Here is a 17,261-nt window from a genome sequence, read left to right as displayed (position 1 = left end):
GGTGGGTGGAGCTTCTGTGCCCGAGGGGCCCAGTTAGAGATATCCCCTCTCTGTGACATCATCCAGAGCCAAGCACAGAAAAGTCAGTCAGGGATGTCAGGAGAAAAATGACTTTGGGGCAAAAGAAAGTTTTGGATTTTTTCCCTGACTGGTGAGACCTGGAAGGACTTTTCAGAAGTCATAAATCACCCACTGGAGGTTTTATTAGCGATACTGAATCAGCCCTGCGAGTTCATGCTTTCAGAAACGTCTGCATGTTTTTCACATCTTGTTGCCTCAAATCAATAAAAACGTATATTGCAGTGTTAGCTGTGCATGACTGAGGCCTTACAAAACAATATTAGTTTGGAGGTTTGTGGAGGAACATCACAGACTGTGTTTAGCAGCAGCTGCTGGCTGGAGTCCCTGCGGTGCTTTATACAATAAGGCAGCCTTATTTTAGCAGAACAACAGTGGCTCGGGGGGATTGTCCAACAGTGCAGACTGGAACCAAGACAATGAGCGCTGGGATTTTTTCTTCTTCTTGTTTTAATTTGCTGCAGCAGCCTGCTCTTTGTCATAGTTGGGTTTTGTTTTTCACTGAGGGGGATTTTGAAAACTACAACAGACACAAAGCAGGAAGAAGAAGAACGCAGCAGAGGACCTGAGGTCTCCACGGCTGGATTCAGAGGAGTGGAGAAAGGCCCGCTGTCTGCCTTCAGTGTGACGGAGGCCTGAGGCAGTCGACGGATGTGGTTTGAACGTTGGGAACAAATGAGTGAGGTGTTACAGGAGGCTCCTGGGTGTCTTTGCAGAGACAGTAAATCCCCCCAAATAATCCTCCCTGCTGTCTCTGATGGGCTGAAATTCACAAAATGAACTTTATGCTTTTTTCAGTCAGACTCAAAATACAGCCTGAGACCAAAAACTCACCAGGAAAGAGTTTTACTGAGCAGGAGGCTCGTTCTCTCCTCACAGGCTTCTGCGCAGTCACACCCAGAGGAGTCGCCCCCTGCTGGACGCAAGAAAGAACGCAGGTTTTTGACACACCATCATTGGCTCTACTTTTCAGAGCCGATAACGATAAAGAAATTATAATTAATACTAATATCATGCTTGAAACCAAACACTGACAGAGAGAGAGGAAGTGAAAGGCTGTGAGCGAATGCTGAGGAGGAGGAAGATGAAGAATGTAGAAACACCAGAGTGACCGAGCCACAGGGGGAGGGCAGATCTTCAGACACAGTAGATGGTGTTTTTAATACTATGTTAGTCTAATTTGGCTGTGTGGGGTCTACATGGACCTTCTGTGTTGTAAGTTACAATGACTGCACAGCCATTAAGGATCAAACTGGTTTCAGTTTTTTCTGTTTTTTCTCCCTCTGCTTGCTTCTTACTGTCTTTGAGGGACCAGCACTCCTGCTGCTGGACAGAAAGACATCAGTAAGTATCTTGGTTTTCCAATATATTAGCAACTGTCAGTGACATTTATATTAATCAGGCTGAACTTTAATCATACTTTAGATCAGCCTGTTTTACTTATTGTTTTATTTGTGCTTTGGTTTGGGGAAGTTGTTTCTTCACTGATCTTTTCCTGTCTTCTGTTATTAGACTTGAGATATGACTGCACTATGCTGTTGCTGTGACTCCAGTTAATTCTACAAGACATGCTGTGGAAGTAAACAAACAAATGGTCTGTATTTGTATGGCGCTTTACTAGTCCCTAAGGACCCCAAAGCGCTTTACTTACCCACTGGTGATGGCAGCTACATTGTAGCCACAGCCACCCTGGGGCGCACTGACAGAGGCGAGGCTGCCGGACACTGGCGCCACCGGGCCCTCTGACCACCACCAGTAGGCAACGGGTGAAGTGTGTTGCCCAAGGACACAACGACCGAGACTGTCAGAGCCACTGTACTTAAGGGAAGTTAAAGACTTCTTCTGCACCTACAGTACATGTGGATCACCTGGATCCATGACAGTCATTCAGCAGTAATGCCTGGACTGGAAACAAGCATCCTTAAAACACTACAACATTCCAGCTCCTGTGTTGGAATGAAAAAGAAATGTGTTGTTTTAATCAGAGATGCACTTGTGACAGAACAACAAATATTTATTTTGATTATGTAAGTAATGTAAGTACAAAACAAACTTATTTTCAGAATAATTACATCTGAGACTTTGTTTCATTGTAAGATTATAACAGTGATGGCGATATAACTGTTGTTCAGCAGAACAGTGTCCAGTATGTTGGCTGTTGTACTTTGTTGTGTTTGAAAATAAAAGTTGGGCTCATTTTAACATCATTACAAAAACTGTTGTTAATTATTTTTAGTCATATTCAGGTTACCACAAATAGTTTTTCATTTAGTTGAACTTGAAATGTTTGTCAGTAGGTAAACAATTAGTGTTGTACAGTCAGAAATATCAAGTTATTCTTCCTACTGCAGACTTGTGTAAGTTGTCCTAACAGTCGTCTTAAGTTTGCTTTACTTAGTTTGTTTGAGTTCTGTGAACTAATTAGATTTTACAGCGTATGAAATGATGGAGAACAGGCAGAAAATAACTGTTTTTATGTTTGTTTCACTTTTTGTCTTTTGCATCTGATGTCATCATAAAACATGAGGACACATGAGGTAACTGTTTGTCCTCCTTTCACCACTGGATACAAAACTGAAGCTGTTCTGTAAACCAGAGCAGACGGAGCCAAAGATGATGTAAGAATGTGTAAGTAAAGCAGACGTGTGCGTGTGTGCGTGCGTGTGCATGTGTGTGTGTGGAATAAGTGGTGAGTCCTATCAGAGGAAAAGTGCACTTGATTAAAGGCGCACACGTCGTATCTTCTGGGAGGAAAGGGGGCAGTTCTGCGCCCCGCTGAGCTCCTGCTGAGTTTTATTTATTGCAGTTCAACATTTGGATTATAAAAGCTTGAGGGACAAACACACACAAACCTCACACTGTGTGCACATCTCTGAACGAGGACAACAACAAACCAGGAAACAGTCGAGTAAGGATCAGAGCGAGCGGTGAAGTTTAGCCAATAATATTTATAATAATACCAAACGAAGTCAAAGTGCTCCACAGAAAGAAAAGGCAGCATTGATACGAGTCAAACTAATACTGCTGCCCATCAAAAAGGTTCAAAGACTTTTAAAAGATGCTGCTCTGAGCTCAGAGGCAGTAAAATCATGATGTCAGGAAAACTGAAAAACACGAGAGCTGCTGTTGGACATCAGACAGACTCTGGTGTGAAACTGAAACACAGCTCAGGAGGAAAACGCAGCTGCAGCGCTGAAGCCTGATCTTACAACAGCAAACATCGTTTTCCATCATCATTTATGTCACAGCGGTGCTGCCAAACGAGCCTGCTGGTTAGTGTGGGTGGAGCCTGTAGGTGTACCTCTGCCTGCTGACTAGATGCTTCAGCTCTGAAAGTCTGTGAGAAGTTCAGAGTGAGATGGTGTAACGCATGTTCGCCCGTTCTCCTTCGTGATAAAGTTCGGTGGAAGCTCCTCGGCGTCGCGACTTTACTCCCGTCAGCAGGTTTGTTTCTGTTTGAGGACAAACCAGGACAAACACTGCCAGCATCTCACTGCTGGACCTCAGAAGTCCTCTTTTCCACAGATGCTGGGCATGAAAGTTTACTGCAGCACCTGGAGAACATGAATCATTTTATTGGAGCTGAAAGAAAATTGGACTCTTTTTTAGCTCAGTCTGACTCAAAGTGAGCGTCGGACCCAACAGCAGACTGGAGTCTCAGTGGTGCTTTAACTGGTTCAAACAAACGTATTTAATTATTTGCATTTAAATGGCCTGTATTTATACAGCGCTTTACTCGTCCCAAAGGACCTCAAAGCGCTTTACACATCCAGTCATCCACACATCCACACACACATTCACACACTGGTGATGGCAGCTACGTTGTAGTCACAGCCGCCCTGGGGCACACTGACAGAGGCGGAACTGTGCATGCCATTTTAATTGTACCCCCGTGTGTCCCTCACGTAGGATATTTTGCTGCCTCTGAGACATGAAATGTCACACCGGTCTGCAGAAATAAACTCTACCTTCGATGCACGGCTTCCAGCGGAGCTGCAAATTGGAAGGAAGGTTGAGAAAAATAAATGAGGTGAAAGAGGCACAGAAACAGAAACAAGTGAGGAGGGACAGGAGGCTGTCTGCACCTCCACATACAAATCAGCATCTAGCAAAGACAGCGCAGCACAAATGTGCAGAGCCAGCTGCCCGCTCAAGTGCACTTGACATTTAAATTCATGCGCTGGCCCGCTTTGTGCACCCCGCATTTCAATGCACTGTGGAAACATCTGAGTGAATGAATGTGGATGTTTGTGTGAGAAGACGAGTCGACCATCACCCCCCAAAAAACCTCCATCTCCTTACTCCACCTGCACACGCACAGCCTGCTCCCACACAGTGGAGCTACGTCAGCTCTGTGAGGAGGCGACACAGCAAGAGAGGAGCCAAGCTCACCTCCTTTATCAAGACCAGGGCTCCTTGATTTTTGGGAGGCTGACTCTTTCAGACAAAGGGCCATTTAACAGTTAAGCACATGAGAATGAAAAAGAAATAATAATGAAATAATGTTAAAGTTGATATAAACTCTTAGTTTATATTCTCTTGCATAATGCCAGTCTTACTTTTACTCTTTTTAACTAACTTCATCTTTTCTTTGGTTTAATCCCTCTTGTAAACTAGCAGAGGGATTAAACCATTTGTCTATCATCTACCTACCGACCGACCCATCAGTCTGTCTAGCGGCCCAACCTGAGCTGTGATCCAGCTGTGCAGCACTTTGGATGTTTGGATGAGAAGAAAAGATTTCTCACCAAAGGATGCTCCTTTCCTCCTCGCTTCCTCATATCTTTACTGAGAGGAGCTGATCACGGAAACGTCTCCCACTCTTCTTCTGTCATGACTCCTGCTGCCACTAGAGGGCAGGATGACAGAGTTGCTGTTTAAACTAGGAGCCCAATCTTTGCATTTTACCCTCTTTTCTTTTGTTTGCCGTTTGCAGCAGGACTTTTCTGAGCCGGTGGCCCAGATCCATACATCAGCACTTATGTCCTACTTTATCTCCTTTCCTCTGTCCTCTGCAGGCAGCAGCGGACTCACAGGGATTTATCCGTCAGAGTAAAGCAGCTCGATGTGGCTGTTTTTGTGAATTAATATCAGAGTGAGAGAAGTTAAAGACCTGGCGCCTCAGAAACCTCCTGCAGGGGTGTTTCTGGGCTCTCCTTCAGTTCTGTTGGAGGAACCATCTTCAGCAGCGTACGGCTCACCCGATTGGCTCGGCTCCGTCTGCTCGTGTCATTAATGCAGAGTTTGTGAGCAGTTTAGCCTCTCTGAGTGAATTCTCTGGGACTTTGTCTTCCTCTCATTAACGTCCCGCCCAGCACACCGTCACTCTCCACCCATCACCGTCCTCCATGTTGAAAATCTGATTCCACACCTGTACCTTTGCGTCCCTCACCAGCTCACAGGAAATGAACACATTTTCATGGTAACCTTCACTATCATAAAAATAAAAAGACCTTTCCATCATGTCTCTGCTTTTCTAGTAACGTCATCTTATTGCATTGTCTTTTGTAAGACTCCACCCACTCTTTATCTAACCAACCAACTCACCCTCACTGACCGCACCCAAACGCCTCCAAACTTCCATCTTAATAACTTTAACCATCACTACAAACTATGTTACTAAAATGGAAAAAAGGGGCAGATTATCCACGAATCAGAGGCTCCGATTACGAACAGATCGTGTAAAAAAGACTTTAAAACAAAGCAGGAAAAAAAAGTTTGCAAAGCGCTTCAGTGTTTGCTCCACTTAAAGCTGCACAAGCCTCGTATTAATAACGTGTTATTTGATTTTCCCCTCAGACTCAGCCTCTTCGTGCCCTGTGGAGAAACACGAGGAGAACGTATGAGCGCTGACCTTTACGCTGACATTTCAAAGAACAACCAGAGATCTCTGGTTCAGATACAGCAATAATACACATGTTTGTTCCCAGAGCACTTAGGGTAACGCAGCTTGTTGCTGAGGCTAAATGATGCATAATTAAAATGATGAACGTAATCATGTTGCTTTCCTCTGGGGCCGCGCGGCAAATCGTTTCTTCTCCTAATTGGAACACAGACGATTGGTTTTGTTTGGAGGGTGTGTGATTTGCGTCAGAGCTGATTCGTTCTCTTTGCTGCTGAAGACTTTTTCCTTTAATTCATTTGTTTTTCTTTTTGAGCAAATAGGAATACAAATAGCTTTCAGATTAATATGCCAGTCAATCTGCAGGGCAGCCAACACTTAATGGGGAAAAGCTCAATTTAAACTTTCTCAGACTGGTGGCAATAATAGAATAATGCCATCAGCTCATGTGCAGCAGAATCCCAGATAAATGGGGAGAGTTTGCCAGATTCAACAGGCAGATCATCCAGAATGAGATTTCCATACCAGATCAGTTGGGTTCACAATGATGGCCACGAGAGAAACGGTGCATGAGGAGCAGAGGAGTATGTGAGGGTGGTGCAGGTGTATGAGGACAGAGAGACAGTGGTGGGGTGTGCAGCAGGAGTGGCAGGTGAGTTCAGGATGGGGGTAAAGCTAGCGAAGGTGGATGAGCTTAAATACCTGGAATCAACCGTCCAAAGCAACACAAGAGAGGTGAATAAGAGAGTGCAGGCAGGGCGGAGTGGGTGGAGACGAGGGAGGATTTGTAACAAGAGTGAAAGGGAAGGTTTACGAGATGGTAGCGAGACCTGGTGTGGTGGGTGGAAGCACACTGCAGGTGGATGTCAAACATCTGGATTTATGGTGACGGACCAAATCCAAAAACCCGGATTAGCCCGTCAGGTGAAGGACCTCGTTGTGATTAGCAGTCACGTTCCTGTGGAGGCTAATTTCACTGCACAAATAACCCGAGCACCATTTCAGCAGGAATAAAAAGTACTCTTTGAAAACTCTGCCTGTGTCCCATCAAAGTTCAAGTTCAGCCCAAGTCGCCCGAGAGCAAATCACGTGCCCTCTGGAAAGTTTCGCTGTGTTCCTGTTCAGTCGCCTTCAGGATGGAGCGATGCACATCATCCACGAGGTACGCCAAGCACGCAGCTGCTGGACGTGGTGAAGACAGAACGTGGACAGGTTTGGATTCCTGAGAGCACAGAAACGTCACCAAGTGCTGGGTGCGATTATTCAGAGCTTTATGGCTCCGTCACATCTGACGAGACCATTTGCATCTCCTTTATTTATGTGCAGCGGTGACTAAGTGCAGCTGCTCAGACGCCTCCAAATGTGCTCTCTGATTCTGACGCTGTATTAATTTAACACTAAATGGGGTTATTTGTGCAAACAAGCCATCCAGCGTCCCCAAGCAGAACAAGCAGGGAAAAAAAACACATTTTCAAGCTGCAGGGTGGAAACAGAACAATCAAATCATGCATCATGTAAGAGGGGAGAGACAGCAAACTCCCGGAGAGCACATTCCTGCACGACGAGCAGCAAACGTGGCTGATGGAGCCGTGAAATGTGTCATACATGTGTGTCACAGGCCAGACTGAGGGAAACAGTGACGCAACAAACACTGCAAGAGGAAACACGACACCAAACTACGCTGATCTATGATTAGTGTCCAATTACACCTCTATTACACCAAAACACCGGAAAACAGCTTGTTTCAGAGAGAGGGCGGACTGAGGAGCCAAGCTGAGGCCCAGGATCAGACAAAGAAGGATTATTTCCAACTATACATCATCCAAAGCTGCTCAAGAATGGAAATAGATAGAGATGGGCACATCCTGATTAGCTAACCCACAAGAATCAAGCTTGGTCTTGGCCCAATGCGACACGATATGGCTCAATGACACAATCAAAACAGTCCAAAACCAGAAAAGCCGGCAGAAATAAATCAAACACACAGAATCGTCACAAAGCTCGAGCAGGTAAAAGAATCAAACAGCAGGCGTCAGTGAGAGAGGAGAGTTTCTGCAGCAGGAATCATAAAGAGCTCTTTACTGATGCAAACGTTGCTGGAAACAGAAAATGAGTCAAAGGGTGAAGCTGCATGAATCAAGGTTTAACTTTAAGTTTCAAGGATGCTTCCGTGAAGAATTCGATGCAACGACTCTACAGATGCATGCAGCTCCAGGTTAGAGAGGAGGGGGTTTAGGAAGGACACTGTCAGCACACCAACGGCTACTTTCTTTGCATAAATGCTAACTGAATGAGACACAGGTGGAAAGCTTTCAGGTAATTGGAGAAAAGACAAAGACAGGAAACGCACTTGGAGAAATATTTAGCAAAATAACACAAAGCGGAAACCAGACAAGGGAAAGCTGGAGACACAATGATCGTGTGAACATTAGAAACATGAAATCACAACAGGAGCAAAACCCCAAAATCATCAGAAGATTCTGGATCAGAGCTCAGTCTTTCTTTTTCTGTCAGAATCCAACATTTGTGATGATGTTGTTATTTCTCTGCATCAGTACAGACATAAAGATAAATGTGCCGTACCTGTTGGTATTGTCTGCCTGTTGTGTTAAGTGACAGCAAAGAAAGAGTCTGAACCTAATTCTGTGTTTGCGTACACGTGGAAGTTGATTCTGTGTATCTGGTCGTTCTCAGAGGGAGAAACGTTTCATCCTCCAGGTGTCTTCTTCAGTCTCAGCTGTCTGCAGGTTTCCAACCTCCAAACTCTGTCAGTGAACAGCTGATGTCTTTTAGGTGCTTGCTTGTGAGGTGGAGGGTGTTGCACCAGCAACCTCTGGACACCCGCTGGTTTCTGCAGTGGCAGAAATTCAGAGCAAACACATTTCACCGTCCTATTTTTACTGCAGTATGACTGAGCTGAAGGTGATATTAACTTCCTCCCACATGACAAAAAAGCAGACTGTTATTAAAATTTATGCAAATAGAAAAAAGCCTCTTTTTTATTGCTTCTTTCTTCGTCCTGGTCCGTTCAGACTTTACGGTCTGCCTCCTCGCCGTCTCAGCGTCATTCAGAGCTCCAGGAAGGTCACCCCTCAGGAACAGAGGCGTCCCGCCTGGATTGATGCTTTCATTTCCACATACTTACATGTGCTGTGTTACTGTAGCTGCGAGGTGAGGCCATGCTGCTGGAAGATAATTTGACAGCTAGATCTTTTCGGGGATTGAAGCCAGGCCTGATCGATGTGGCAGGAAACCTCATTAAGGAGCCTCCTGCTGAACACTCACCGTGAGGAGGAGATGACAAACAAGGCAAAGTGTGTGACGCACATACAGGAGCTGAAGTGATCCTGCTTTTCTGTTTACACACACGCACAACTCTGCATCAGACACACAATTATGTACACAGATTGGAGATGGCACGATACCTCTTTTTTATGTCCGATACCGATATCATGAATTTGGATATCTGCCGATACTGATATGAATCCGATATAGAGCATTTTATAATCAATAAAACAGTTTTTTTATATCTTGCTGCATTTTGTATAAGTTCATACTCAAGTTTAAAAAACTAAACTAAAGCTATTCTGTTAAACCTGTATGCAAGAAATACACTGCAGCCAAAATATGTCACAGATCAGCAAAACTGATCAATCTAACAAACGTAAACCTGCAGCATCCTCCCTATTCTGGTGTTTTACTTAGTGGAAATATTAAGCAACCTAACCAACAGGCTTGCACACTCTGAGCAAAAAAAATAAATAGGGAACCACCCCCCACCCCCCACCTCGTGATGCTTAATCGACGTAATCAACCTTAATTTAATGCACATGTTAAAAAAAATGCACAGAAATCAATTATTTTTCTACAGTAATTAAATAGATTCAACATCTTCCTTCAGCAGAACTGCAGACTGCACAGACGGTTCCCAAAGGAAAAAGTACTACAGCTTACTGGGGTATATTAGACTTAACAGTTACTATATACAGTGATGGACTTCTATACATTTTACATCAGATGAAAACTTCAGTTTTAAGATTCAGATAATTATTTATTAAAAGCTCGACATGAAAATTAGAATGAAAAGTAATTCTCTGTGCCCCCTTTCATGCCCTACCTGCCCCCCTGCACAGTTACGTCAGCTCCGTAGAAAAGGATCCTGGTGTAGAAAGTAATATTAGATACATTCTAACAGCTTTTCAAGCTTAAAGATGCTGCTGTTGCTTTACTTCTCTGGGATGAAAGTGACTGTCTGCCAAAAACTGATTGCTGGTATTTAAAAGTAACTTGTTGGGCTATAATATGTGAAACACATGTCAAATGCTTCCCTCATGGACGACATAAAGTCATCTGGAGCCACAAACAACATTCGTGTAACACGGTGGAAGCCACAATCAGTTTATGGCAGTGACTTTTATATAACCTTTATTTATGCAGTTAAAAAAATCTAATTAACATTAAAATGTCTTTTGTCAGAGTAAGTTGGCCAAGAGCACAGCAGCAAATATTACAATAGTTCTGTAAAATATTTTAAGTGGGGACAAAGGACCGGAGTGGTTATAATGTAAGTAACACAGAGTTGTAAAGATACTTGAAAAACAGATAATTTGTTAATTCTATATATAACCTCTCTGTAAACGCTGTTCACCGAAGTCTATTTACCAACATACGTAAAGATATTACACATAAAAAATACACGGAAACATTGGGAATCAGTTTTTGGAAGCACGTAGCTGCTGTAAATGCTCAGCCAGACCGCCGACAGGTCTCGCACGCCACAGCCGCTCTATCACGAGACGCATACTGGGAGGTGCTTTTGTCATATTTAATGGATCGATTACATTTTTTATTCCTCTCCGATATCAGATCCAGTCATTTAGGTCAGTATCTGACTGATACCGATACGTAATGTCGGGTCGGTCCATCTCTAACACAGATTACATAAAAACAGCCAGAAAAACCACAACATCTGTCTGTCTCTCACACACACGCGCACACACACACACTCACGTCACACGCGCGCGCACACACACACGCACACGCGCGCACACACACTACATGAACACCTCCCAGTTTAACCTCCCAGGTGTGATTTGAGCTTCGTGCAGAATCAGGATGGTGTTCAACAAACAGGAGCTGCTGTTTAAGAATCTGATGCTTTCTTTGCTCTGCGGCGTCGAGGCCGTCAGGGAAACAGGAAACAGCTGCCGTCTCGTTTACTTCCCCACAAACACACAGCAGCACGTTTCAGGTGACACCAAACACCTCATCACTGTTTCACTGCATTTCAAGCATTACGAGCTTATTGTTATTCTCCAAAGAGCATGCGTTCACAATCAAGCGTCATGCTGTAATGAGGGGCGGAGCTAAACTTTGCACACAGAGGAGGCGGAGCATTCTTTCAGGGCTAAACTGTAAAACAAGGAGACAACCCCCAAAGCAGGAATGGTGTTTCAGGTGGAGACACTGACATCGTCATGCCCTCCTCATCTTTCTCGCTGTTTGTAACTAGTCTGCATTTGACCAGAGTCGGTGTCACTGCTGGGAGGATGAGGCCACACCTGGCCAGGTACACACACACCTCGTTTTCAACGGTTGATGAAACAGAACTTGTGTGTTTGAAAAGATTAAATCTACATTTGGAACTTTCCGCCATGTTCTCACAGCAGGTGATGAACTCGAGTACTGAAACTGTAAAATACATTAACATCCAAACTTTGTGCAGCTGCATAATGCAACAATAACATCGGGCACACCTGCACGTGCTTCAGCACATCGTTTGGAAACCCCTGCAGCGAGGTGAGTACAGGCCGCTCGCACAGATGTGTCTTCATTTCGTTATTGTGCTCCTGACCTGCAACACAAGCAGAACCAGCGTCTAGCTTGAACTGTACAGTAGGTCCAAACATTTCACTGAGATGGACTTAAAAAGCATCTCTGTAGAGGAGCGGTGATACAAAGGCACCCTTCTAATTTTTGATTGGTTTACTTTTTGAAGGCCTCGTGAGGCTGAAGCACTATCAACTGACTTTAAAGGTGGAGACTGAGTTCCAGTGACGCTGGGCGCCACTAGATGGAGCTGCAGCTCCTCCGTCCGTCTGCTCTCTCAGCTCTCAGCTCAGTCTGTCAGCGAGCTGCTGTTTTTGTCTGTCTGCTGTGAAATTTAAGGGATGAACTCTTTATTTTCTGATTGCCGTAAGCAAGTCATGCTTGTGCGTATACCATAAGGCAGGCGAGGTACAGCTTTCTGATCCCCGTCTTTACCAAATAAGCAATAACGCTGTGTCAGTGAGGCTGTAATGAGCACCGGTCTGCACCAAAATCCAATTTCAGAGGCTCTGATGGACTGTCGGAGCGATGCTAATTGCTCTCCCTCCCACCGACAAAGACTGGCAATCAAAGTCGACTTTTGTCATGCTCATTAGCCTGGTTACCGCCCATTCATCTCAGACGGGTTTAACCCTCGAGGAGCCTCAGTGTTGTGAGATGTGCTGCTGTAAGTGCTCCTGACTGAGCGAGCAGAAGGGTGCGTGCAGGATCAGGATTAAGCTGCCGAGTTGGGATGATGATGCGATGCATGAACACAGCAAAACAAACACGACAGAGGTAGAAATGGGATATTGCACAATGCGTGATGCCATCCAGCCTGAGCGGGTTACACCCTCCACCGATTCAAATGTGCAGGGAAAGCATGAAGAATGGGGAGATTAGTTTTTCCTCTAAGCCTCTCACAAGGAGAGCAGGAAGTCATGAGGCAGCACTTTCTGCTGTATCACTGCTCCGCAGTCAAACTCCACAACCAACACCTGTGTCCACAGATTCAGCCATTATTTTCACATTATCCTCAGCTCGCTACAACATGCTGCACGCAAATGTGCTGCACTCTCCTGCTCCTCCCTGCAGGAGAAGTCCTCTTAGAAAATGTCACTTCTTCCTGCATCCGTCGCATCTTTCATCTGCATGATGGGTTCATTCTGACCGTTACTCTGACAGTTATCCATCTGGGAGCTTCAAATTGTTTGAGCACGTCCAAACATTAAGGATTAAGAGACAGCAGGCAAACTGACAGATGCACAAAACGAGCACGCAGACGTTTTCTCTCGTGTGTTTCTTTCTTATTTTCGTCACTTGGGGTCTAAAATTGGTTGATATCAGTTTGTTTCTTCACCGTTGGTCTTTATTATTATGATATTTTATAAGTGAAGAGAGCTGTCCTCTGAAACAGGGTTCAGGTGTTGGTCAAGTTACTTGAAAAAAGTAATCAGTAACTAATTACTGATTACTCCCCCCAAAAAGTAATCCAGTTACTTTACTGATTACTTATTTTCAAAAGTAATTAATTACTTAGTTACTTTTTAAAAACACGTTTTACAACCTGAATAGGTGATAAAGTGATAGATCTTTCAGCCAAATTCTACTTTTTCTGCATAACCTGAGCCTGAGGTTGGGAAGAGTCCCACAGCTCTGGAAAACCTCCTGTGTTGTACCAGTGCCAAAGACTTCACGCCCCAAGGACCTCAACAGCTACAGGCCGGTGGCTCTGACATCCCACCTGATGAAGACCCTGGAGCGGTTGGTCCTGGCTCAGCTTCGGCGCCTAACAAGCTCATCACTGGACCCACTTCAGTTTGCCTACCAGCCTGGCATTGGAGCGGATGATGCCGTCATTCACCTCCTACATCGTTCCCTCGCTCACCTGGAGACCGCTGGAAGCACTATGAGAATCATGTTCTTTGATTTCTCCAGTGCCTTCAACACCATTCTTCCCTCGGTTCTAAAGGACAAGCTGGAGAACTCTGGAGTGGACCATCACCTCACTACCTGGATCCTGGACTACCTCACCGACCGACCACAGTATGTGAGGACTCAGGGCTGTGTGTCGGACAGGGTCGTCTGCAGTACGGGGGCCCCACAGGGAACGGTTCTGGCTCCGTTCCTCTTCACCATCTACACTGCAGACTTCTCCCACAATTCCACCCAGTGCTTCCTGCAGAAGTTCTCTGATGACTCTGCAATAGTCGGCCTCATCACTGATGGGGACGACAAGGAGTACAGAGGACTGACTCAAGACTTTGTGGACTGGTGCCAGCTGAACTACCTCCAGATCAACGCCAGTAAAACCAAGGAACTGGTGGTAGACTTCCGCAGGCACAAGCATTCTCCACTGCAACCACTAAACATCCAAGGTATGGACATTGAGGCTGTGGACAGCTACAGGTACCTTGGTGTTCATCTGAACAATAGACTGGACTGGACTCATAACTCAGACGCCCTCTACAGGAAGGGCAGAGCAGGCTGTACCTGCTGCGGAGACTCAGGTCGTTTGGAGTGGAGGGCCCACTCCTGAAGACCTTCTATGACTCTGTGGTGGCTTCTGCTATCTTTTATGGTGTGGTCTGCTGGGGCGGCAGCATCTCTGCTGGGGACAGGAAGAGACTGAACAGGGTGATCCGAAGGGCCAGCTCTGTTCTAGGATGCCCTCTGGACCCAGTGGAGGTGGTGAGTGACAGGAGAACGGCGGCTAAGCTGTCATCCCTGTTGGACAACATCTCCCACCCCATGCAGCAGACTGTGACAGCACTGAGCAGCTCCTTCAGTGGGAGACTGCGGCACCCACGGTGTGGGACGGAGAGATTTCACAGGTCTTTCCTCCCCACTGCTGTCAGACTCCACAACAAAGACTTTAACTGAACAAACACACACATCCATACATATGCAATAATACTAAGTGCAATAATCTTTTCTGGCATCGTTGTATTTTTACTCAGTCGTATATAGTATTTGTATTTGTATTCTATTTTTATCTTATTGTATATTTATTTTATTTTATTCTACTGTATATAGTATTTTATTCTATTCTGTACAGTTGTGTACTGTATTTATTCTTATTGTATTCTAATTTTTGCCTCATAACTTTTGCACTGTCCACTTCCTGCTGTGACAAAACAAATTTCCCACGTGTGGGACTAATAAAGGTTATCTTATCTTATCTTAATCCATTCGCTTCCGCTTATCCTTTTCAGGGTCGCCTATCCCAGCTGTCATAGGGCGAGAGGCGGGGTACACCCTGGACAGGTCGCCAGTCTGCCGCAGGGCCAACACACAGGGACAGACAGCCATTCGCACATTCACACCTAGTGACAATTTGGATTATCCAATTAACCTATCCCCAGAAGCTGCATGTCTTTGGACGGTGGGAGGAAGCCGGAGTACCCGGAGAGAACCCACGCAAACACGGGGAGAACATGCAAACTCCACACAGAAAGACCCCGGCCTGATGGTGGAATTGAACTAAGGACCTTCTTGCTGTGCGGCAACAGTGCTAACCACCGTGCCACCGTGCTAATTTAATTATATGCAACATTCTCTGACTGGAAGAAATTAGTTTAACATTTAAACCTATTTTCTGCACATTCCAGCTCATAAAATAAAATATTTTGTGTGTTTACACTCAGTCTTTCAAATAGATGCAAGTAAAACACAGCAGAAAATAAATAAAGTCACAGACTCAGCGGTCCTGTTGCTCTATTTTCACCTGTAAAGCAGGCGGAGGTTTACCCTGGTCCAGGTGTGCCGCGGTCAGTGGAAGAATCCGCGAGTTTCTCTGTGAGTTTCCCATTACGTCGTAGCTACTCGGTGCTTGTTGGAAGTTTAGGGGTTTTTTTCGCTGTAAAAAGAAGTTTTCTTCCCACGCACAGCGGACACTAATGTTTTTGTCACTTTTTATGGAATCAAACTCAAAGTAAGGTCAGTACTTCCACGCTTTAAACGCTGCACGCTCACACTCTCTCTGCACTCGATATATGATCCATTGTTGATCTGCACACAGCTGTTGTAAATGGTAAATGGCCTGTATTTGTATAGCGCTTTACTAGTCCCTAAGGACCCCAAAGCGCTTTACATATCCAGTCATCCACCCAGTCACACATTGGTGATGGCAGCTACATTGTAGCCACAGCCACCCTGGGGCGCACTGACAGAGGCGAGGCTGCCGGACACTGGCGCCACCGGGCCCTCTGACCACCACCAGTAGGCAACGGGTGAAGTGTCTTGCCCAAGGACACAACGACCGAGACTGTCCAAGCCGGGGCAGTCGAACCAGCAACCTTCCGATTACAAGACGACCTCCCAACTCTTGAGCCACGATCGCCCCCTAACGTCGCACTCGCTTACGTCACTGTCGTGAGACATTCTCGCAAAAAAAATCACGGTTTTAGTAACGCAGTAACGCAGCGTTCCTACGGGAAAGTAACGGTAATCTAATTACCGTTTTTGCAATAGTAATCCCTTACTTTACTCGTTACCTGAAAAAAGTAATCAGATTACAGTAACACATTACAAGTAACGTGTTACTGCCCATCTCTGGTTACAAAGATGTTTCTGATCTCAGGATGGAAATTCCCCGTTGGAATTTTCAGCCCCCCACTTGGAAAGTCGGAGTCTCCACACCAACCCTGGCTTAGCAGTGCAAGACGGTGGCAGTGTCCTGGAACTTAAGCTTTACTCCTCGTCAGGCGGGACTGTCACATGGGGAAGGCAGCCATATTAGGAGAGTGGTGTTTAAACTGGGCGAGCATCATTTCACAGGGGTGCTGACGTTCTGTTTTCGAGGTGTATTTCCTAAACCTGAGTAGCTTTTAGTGTCTAAACAGAACCAGTGAGTCAAAGTGAAAAAAACCCCGAAAAAAAACAAAAGCTAAATGTGACTGATCAGGTCAAACGTTCCTGACAAGAACTATCCAGAGGTGTGGACTCGAGTCACATGACTTGGACTCGAGTCAGACTCGAGTCATTAATTTTATGACTTTAGACTTGACTTGAAAAAATGTTCTGAGACTTGTGACTTGACTTGGACTTTTACACCAATGACTTGGGACTTGAATTGGACTTGAACCGGTTTACTTGAAAAGACTTGATATTTTACCCCAAATATAAAATTTAACATGCATATTATATAGAGATTGAAAATGTGACGTCATTCACGGGTAGAACCGCAAAGGATTCTGGGAACTCGTGGCAAGCGGTACTAGCGCACGCAGGCTTTCAATTAAAATCAGCTATACAGCAATAAAAAGAAACACAAAAATGTCAAGAAGCTGTTGTATTATTAACTGCAATAGCCGGTCGCATGACAGCCACGGGAAGCCGACGGGTAAAGAGATCGGTTGTTATCGGATTACGTCGTTGAAGAGAAATTGTTCGAGCCATGTTTCCGAAGTAACAAAGACGCGACGGATGGCCTGGATTGCAGCCATTCAAAGATCAAATATAACGTCCCAGAACTCTCACAGGTTAGTCTGCTCCAAGCATTTACACGAAGGTCAGTCTGCTGTTGTAGTTA

Source organism: Astatotilapia calliptera, chromosome 5, assembly GCF_964374335.1.
Source record: "Astatotilapia calliptera chromosome 5, fAstCal68.1, whole genome shotgun sequence".
In the NCBI taxonomy this organism is placed as follows: domain Eukaryota; kingdom Metazoa; phylum Chordata; class Actinopteri; order Cichliformes; family Cichlidae; genus Astatotilapia; species Astatotilapia calliptera.
This window is presented reverse-complemented; position numbering follows the sequence as displayed.